Below are 7,276 nucleotides of genomic sequence, written 5' to 3'. Positions count from 1 at the left end.
GACGGATCATGTTTCGTCGCCCTGCCCCCATAGTATGCCGCCTCGATAAAGCTATTATATCCACATTTAGTTCTCAAATTGGAGTGATAAACAGGTATTTTAAAATTTTATCACAATAGCTAACATGGCGAGTATCGTGACGTCACATTTTTATGTTATCGCGAGTGCCGCGACCAATGACTGCAAATGATTAACACAGTGCCAAACATGGCCGCAAGGTCACAGCTGATTTTAAAATATTTTGACAGTTCTGCACAGTAATTTTATCAACGTAAAAATTGAGCGCGACAAACGAGATTAAAAAAAAAATAAAAAACAAACAAATTGAAATATATAAATAATTGGAAAAAGGTGAGTAGAACAATTTTTAATACAGTTCAATACGAGAGAGTAATTAGAAATAGGAAAATAATAACAAATAACTATAATGTAAATTTCATATCGTTGTCCCTGTTCTTCAACATGTATAACAACAGTTAATTACCAAATAAGCAAACTTAGCTTTATCAATTGAAATAAATATTACCACGGGGAGGTTTATCACACATATCGCACATGATAACTAACATATTATCACCTCAAAATGGCTTTAATGTATATTAATATTACCTATTTAGTTTCAAAGCGTCAATGTTGTCTTGTCACTTTAAAATTAAATCGTATATGAATGACACATCAATATAGCAAAATTTTGGACAGAAATCATTAACATAACGCAATTTCCAGATAAAATATAGTGTAACGCAATTTCTGAGATGTTAGTTGTCAAGTGCGATATGTATACTGCCATTGTACGGCCACATAAGGCGATATTCGAACAAAACTGTATATATGTGTATAGCTTGATGTACTGTTGACTATAGTTCGTGTTTTATACATGACGTAGCGTGCTGTCATATTTAAAATACGAAATATTTAATAACCTTATAAATACATTATTCATATTTAATAAAACGTTAAACGCCGTTGCTCACCTAACTTCTCTGTTAATCTTTTTGTCGTTTTTTACAGCATCCACTAGAACACGTGAACTGGTGCCAAACTAACCTCATAAACACTATCTCAAATCCACGCTCAATTTGTAATATAATTTATTTAACTAGGAAATTGATCAACAAATTGAGATCAAAAAAATATGTAACCCGGCGGAACAGTTTAAAACTTTAAAGTATTAAAGATAATATTTTGATTCCCATCGCGCCGTCACCCAAATCCGCGGGTTACGGTTGCCGGATACATATGTTATCATTAATTCTGTTAACAAAATTAGGTTCAACAACATCATTAACGCGTCTACTGCTAAATTATGATGAACTTGTTAGTCGATTCGTTTTATAATGTCAAAAAGGTTATTTTTTTAAATAAGCCAATAAAGGTTGATTACATCTGGAAAAAATATATGCGAATAAGAAAGTAGACTACGCACCCTTGGTCATATCTGTAAAATCACAACTTTTCAAGAGAGATTTAAAAATTCTATAATTACAAAAAAGTCGATAACCTTTTTGTACACATCATCTTATTCAAGAGCCAGACTCTTGTCGGTGTAGCCTCCTCCAGTCCTCACAATCCATAGCCAGTTCCTTGATACCCTTATAGCTGTTCATTTTGATATTCTTTTTTGTTTGTGCACTATACGCCGTTCTTGGTCTTCCTCTCTTTCTTTTCCCTTCTATCCTCCCCTCAATTATCACTCACACAAATTCGTCATTACGCAAACAAATGTTCAAATATTCTCTCTATTGCATTCACAAGATTTCTCTCCTCCCCAACACTTTCCAAAATTATCCTCATTTGATATCTTTTCAATCCATTTTATTTTTCCATTTACCTCCAGCACCACAATTCAAATGACTCCAATAACCCCTCTGTCTTTGTTTGTTATTGTCCATATCTCGCAACCATACAGTGAGGTACTCCAGACATAGGTTTCCATGATTATTTTTTTCAATTGTAAAATTTCACGTATACTTCACTTCACTTTTTATTTTTATGGCTCCATCAATATGAGAACTGATGATTTTGCCAATGTCACAGTTGAAAGAAAAAAAAACGAAACAAAAAAAAAATTTTCGCTAAGCTCTAATAGGACATTAACCGGTGTTGGTAAGTTGGACTACGGGAGTACTCAGTTGAGAATGTAAAACAAAACAGCAAAACAATATTTATAAATATATGTTATTTAAGTGAATAAATTTACATAGAGTAACAATATGGGGGGAGAACACTAAAGTTAAGAGGTTGTTTATGTTAACGGGGCGGGGGAATTTTGGAGAAAGTAAGTTATAAAGTGGAACAGCAATATTAGGACAATTGAAAAAAATGTGTTCCAAGGTACCGTCTTCTAGGCCGCACTCGCACAGAGAGTGATCTCGAACTCTGATTTTACGCAAAAATACAGGTGTGCAAACATGGCCTAAGCGCAAACGAATAATAGTGGAAGTGATGTTTTTAGGCAAATCGCGACGTTTAAAAAACCAGGGTTTAGTGGGTAGATTTGGTTGGAGATTACCATAGTGTCTACCAACAGTTTGTCGTGATTCCTGCCAAAGGACCGACCAGGAGGCTAGCATTTGGGGTTTAGTCATGGCGAGCAGATCTCTGGGAAAGCACTTACAGTATTTGCACACGCCAATTCTTGTCGCATCCTTTGCAAAGGCGTCTACTGCTTCGTTGCCACTGATCCCAGTGTGACCGGGAATCCAGGCCAGAGTTACCTCAATTCCCGCACAATGACATCGGTACAGAGCTTCCTTAATTTGGAGGGTGATGGAGAAATTGTCTTTGGAATGAAACGGTAGCTTAATAATGTCTTGGAGGCAACTTAGTGAGTCTGAGAAAACCAAACATTTATTAATTTTATGGGACTCAATATATAAAATGGCTTCGAGTATTGCAATTGCCTCTCCCGAAAAGACCGAATTCAGATAGGGGGATTTAAAACTGAGTACGACATTGAACTTGGGGAACCAAACCGCGGCTCCCAAGTCGCCATGTTCGTGTAATTTTGAAGCGTCGGTAAAAACAGTAGTCCAGTCATGCCATTCTCTCTCAACTATATCGTTGAAGACTTGGTTTGCTCCAGGGGTATCTTTCATGATGCCAAAACTAAGATAGACTGTTGGGCGAAACGTTAAACATTTAAAATCAGTTTCAAACAACGGGTTCATATAATTTTGGTAAATAGGGAATGGGAGATTGGAAATTTTGTTAAAACTGTTGATAAGAAGGGGGGGTTTCTTGTGTGACCAATAATTGGAGGAAGGGATAATCTCCGACAAGGATTGCAATACGGGAAGCAATTTCACGTATACTTATGTAATTTGGTTCAACTTCAACTTCAACTTCAACTTTTGTGTCTATGGCTCCGTCGTTTTGCGCGACGATTTTGCCAATGTCAGGGTTGAGAGACATGTGTAGCGGTAGTGAGACAGATTGCCGGTTATTAAAATACTTCGGCGGTTTTATGTAGTTTTATACTTTTATAACTTTCATGTGACAATAGCACTTTTGACACATGGTCGCATGTGGCTTTATTAAATGAAATAACCTCAAATGGCACTGGCACACCCTTGGTTTTAAAATAGTTCCAATACCTCAGAAATATTTACGTGCGTGAAAATGGTTTATTAGCAGTAGAGTTCCTTGTGAAAGAGTTAGATCAGGAAAGTACTGCCCCATTACCTATTTCATTGGGAAATATATCTCAGAGTGACGGGCACAGAGGCAGTATCCCTGAGACCTTTGCAATTTAAAGCTTTTACAGGCACTGCACCTGTTATAGACAGATGTGTCGCTTACCACCAGGCGCACGACTTGTTCATCATAAGTTGGTATCATAAAAAAACTCATCTTCTTATGAATAAATCTTTTTTTGCCGTTATTATTCACGGCAAAGTTTAGCTTAATGCAAAATCGCAGTATTCTATAACACTGCGTTATTGTATAAAACAGCGATATATAGACAAGAGTATCGGGAGATAACAGTTTTCTTTTAGAGTAGAACAAAAGACAATTATTACAACGCCATAACACAAAAATATACAACAAGATATAATAATAAAAAAAATAAATGTTAGTTGGAAGAAGTTCCTTTATGGGATAAGTTCGCCTTTGTAACATTAATATTTTAAATTGTTTCTTAAAATTTGTAATTTTTTTTTGTCGCCAGCACATCAAGCTACACATTGACGAATCTTGTTCCGTTGCAATGGAGGCGATTTTCGAACAAAAATATGTAGTCTGATGTGCCGTTGTCCGTACAATAAAGTGTTGAATAAATAATACAAAAAAAGAAAACAAAAACTAAACGAGAAAAAAAACTAAACAAGCATTTATCCAAAGATATAGTATGCTGTGGCGTATACAAAAGGATGTATTTAGCATGCCACGGCCCGGATTAGGCTGTGACACTGATTAACAGTGGACCCTAAAACTTAACACATTTAAATTTCCAAGCAGGTAAAGTCACATTTGTAAACTAGTATATAAATTATAGGAAATGTATTTAGGGTAGTTAATCTTGTTTTGTGTAAATACAGGATTATGGAGATTTGTATTTAGGCTATAGGCTAATTCTTGGATAGTAAACATAGTTTATATATTTTTTGCAAACTATTAGGCAGGGAATTGTCGCCCCACATATTGGATCATTTGCGTAAATAAATCGGAATCTGGAGCTTCCAAATTAAATTCTGACACTTGTTTATTTATTGGGCAGAACATGCAGATTATTTTGACGCATATTGTTTAACTCGGACAATGAATTCACTGGCGATTCACAATTGTACAGGCTGTAAGAAAACGTAATAAGTTAAATTTAAAAAAGTTTAGAGAAATAACTCTAATGTTTATTTACAGAAAAGGGTTATTTAAGTAATATTAATTGGAGAATAAGTACAGTCAAGAGCACATCAAGCTTGACACTTTGTAGTGTCTCGGCTCCGCCGCAAGCAATAGATTCGTCGCGGGGGCTGGGAGAGCATCCTCTGAACTACATAGTTGAGGGGATGTTGTCCAGGCCCCCATGGCCCCTGTGTAGCGGACACGGGGGAGTTCGTTGCCCAGCATGGAGGGGCCCGAGATGGAAGGCTTACATTTAGAGTCGGGGGACAGTTGTGTCTCTGTTCTCGGGGAGGGACTACGCTGGGCGCGGCCAGCCGCTGGTGGAGCGTACCCGTGCCTCCACCTGCAGCGGAGAGGAGAAACACCCCGGGGGTTTTGAGTTTGGGGTCTGTAAGCAGATTCCCTTGGATAAAAAAAAATAAATAAAGAACCTTACCGAACCATCCAAGTCTCGAAATCAGATGAGTTTCCGAGCGAGAAGGTGAACCTGATTCCTATTATATCTTTCTAATTTGTGAGTTAAATCCACTATTGTTCCGATTTGAAATATCAAAATTTCCGATCGGCCAGTTGTGAATCGCCATTATGCGCCTCGACTCGGAAGAGACGCAGTTTCCGATCGGGAGAGGCAATCAACATCTGCAGAACACAGTTATCGAATAAAAGTTACCGAACGTCCTATTGTTTACAAAGAAATAACGTAACATGGAAATCTAAATCTATTTTAAATAAAGTCTGGATTTTGTTCAATTTTATTAATTTATTTTAATGCAAGACTGATGCATTCCTATATTTTAGGCCTTTCGGATTATCATTTTTCATATTTTTGTAAGTAATTGTAGCCCACTGGGTGAACTAATGCTTGTCGAGCGAGAGTTCGACGGTTCGGATTCCTGTGGCGGCTAGTACCTATGACTTCTTATCAATGCTTCCGCTAGCGGTTATAAAAAATATATATACCAATTTCAAGGTGTTTCATTGCGGTGTCGCTGGTTTAAAAGGTCATTTCTTGCATTATTGTAAGGTGAATAAGGTACTCTTATTTTTGTTTTTCTATTCTGATAATTAATTTAGTGTCGGTTTAAGTATTGAATTGAATTTAATGTTAACTCAGTTATAATTGGACACGGATATGCCTCTGTGTTCATTTTTATATATTTTTTTTCTATATATGTTTTGTGTCTGACATCTTTTATTATACCATAAATAAAGAAATAAAAATAACACAACTAAATAAAACATCGTAATATAATCTAAATACCGAAGAAGGTTCACAACCCCTGGAAAAAGTATATCTCTAACCCGCATGATAAGTTTAAATTGAGGGAATGTAAAAACAAATGAAGATCATAAAATTATGAACTCCCAAATGGGTCATAAAAATGCTCATGTAAACTAGGAAGAGCGTGGAACCTCATTTGTGCTGGCAAGCTTTACATACAGGTCTTTATTATGATTTCGGTGATTTATATGCCTGTAAACATAATTAGAATGAGGGTTATGAGACACAGTGCCACAGTTTCAATTTGTGAACTCGGTTGATCTATAGACTTGTTGTTCAGTTATTTTTACCGCGTGTTTAGGTAGTTAGTCAAATGGTTATTGTTTGTCGAAGTTGTGTGGTAAATTACGAACGGGAAGCAAGATTTTCCTTTATGTACCGACTTCTTTTGAACTTATTTATGACTGTTGTTGAGATTTTTTTTAAAATAACTCCATTAATTTGTGATTATGTCACACCCCGGACACTCCATACACCGGTCGAAAATTATTTACTTATTATTACTACATACAGCAAGGCGCTATCTGCACACGCGCAAATGTGTGCGTGAACTGGCAGGGTTACCCATCACTTCCTCGTACTATTAAGTTACGTGATCAGAGCGGCAACAGCGAAAATTCTAACACGAATCTATAATTCTATTATAGAATCCTAATAATTGCACGTGTTCATTACGTATTTATATCACTAACTAGAATAATATTGAAGATTTATTTGAAAAATATATTAAAAGCACTTTGGACAGGTATTTTCTAAAAAAGATAACCAAAGTGTTTAAAATTGCGTGTCCAACTTTATCATTACCTTAGTAATTAGGTATATTCACTACGTAATATTTATCGGCAATAAAAATTGAAAATTCGAGAACCCTTGTCTAGCTCACGAAGTTATGGCGTCTTATTATATTGATATAATAAATCTGTATTACCTAATCTGCACTAAAGAAAACAATAACTGAATGAGTCTCAGATATAAGTTTATTTACTTACTACGTTTCATCTTTTAAAAACAAAAGAAACTCCTCTCTTTATCCCGTTTAGATGATTATAAACAGCCGTACACAGCACAATTCACGACCATTATAAATAGTAATGTAAAATGATGTTATATATTAACTTACAAATTTCGTAATGAATAAATGAAAACTAT

Source organism: Hyposmocoma kahamanoa, unplaced genomic scaffold (genome assembly GCF_003589595.1).
Source record: "Hyposmocoma kahamanoa isolate Upper Pololo Valley unplaced genomic scaffold, ASM358959v1 102235, whole genome shotgun sequence".
In the NCBI taxonomy this organism is placed as follows: Eukaryota; Metazoa; Arthropoda; class Insecta; order Lepidoptera; family Cosmopterigidae; genus Hyposmocoma; species Hyposmocoma kahamanoa.
This window is presented reverse-complemented; position numbering follows the sequence as displayed.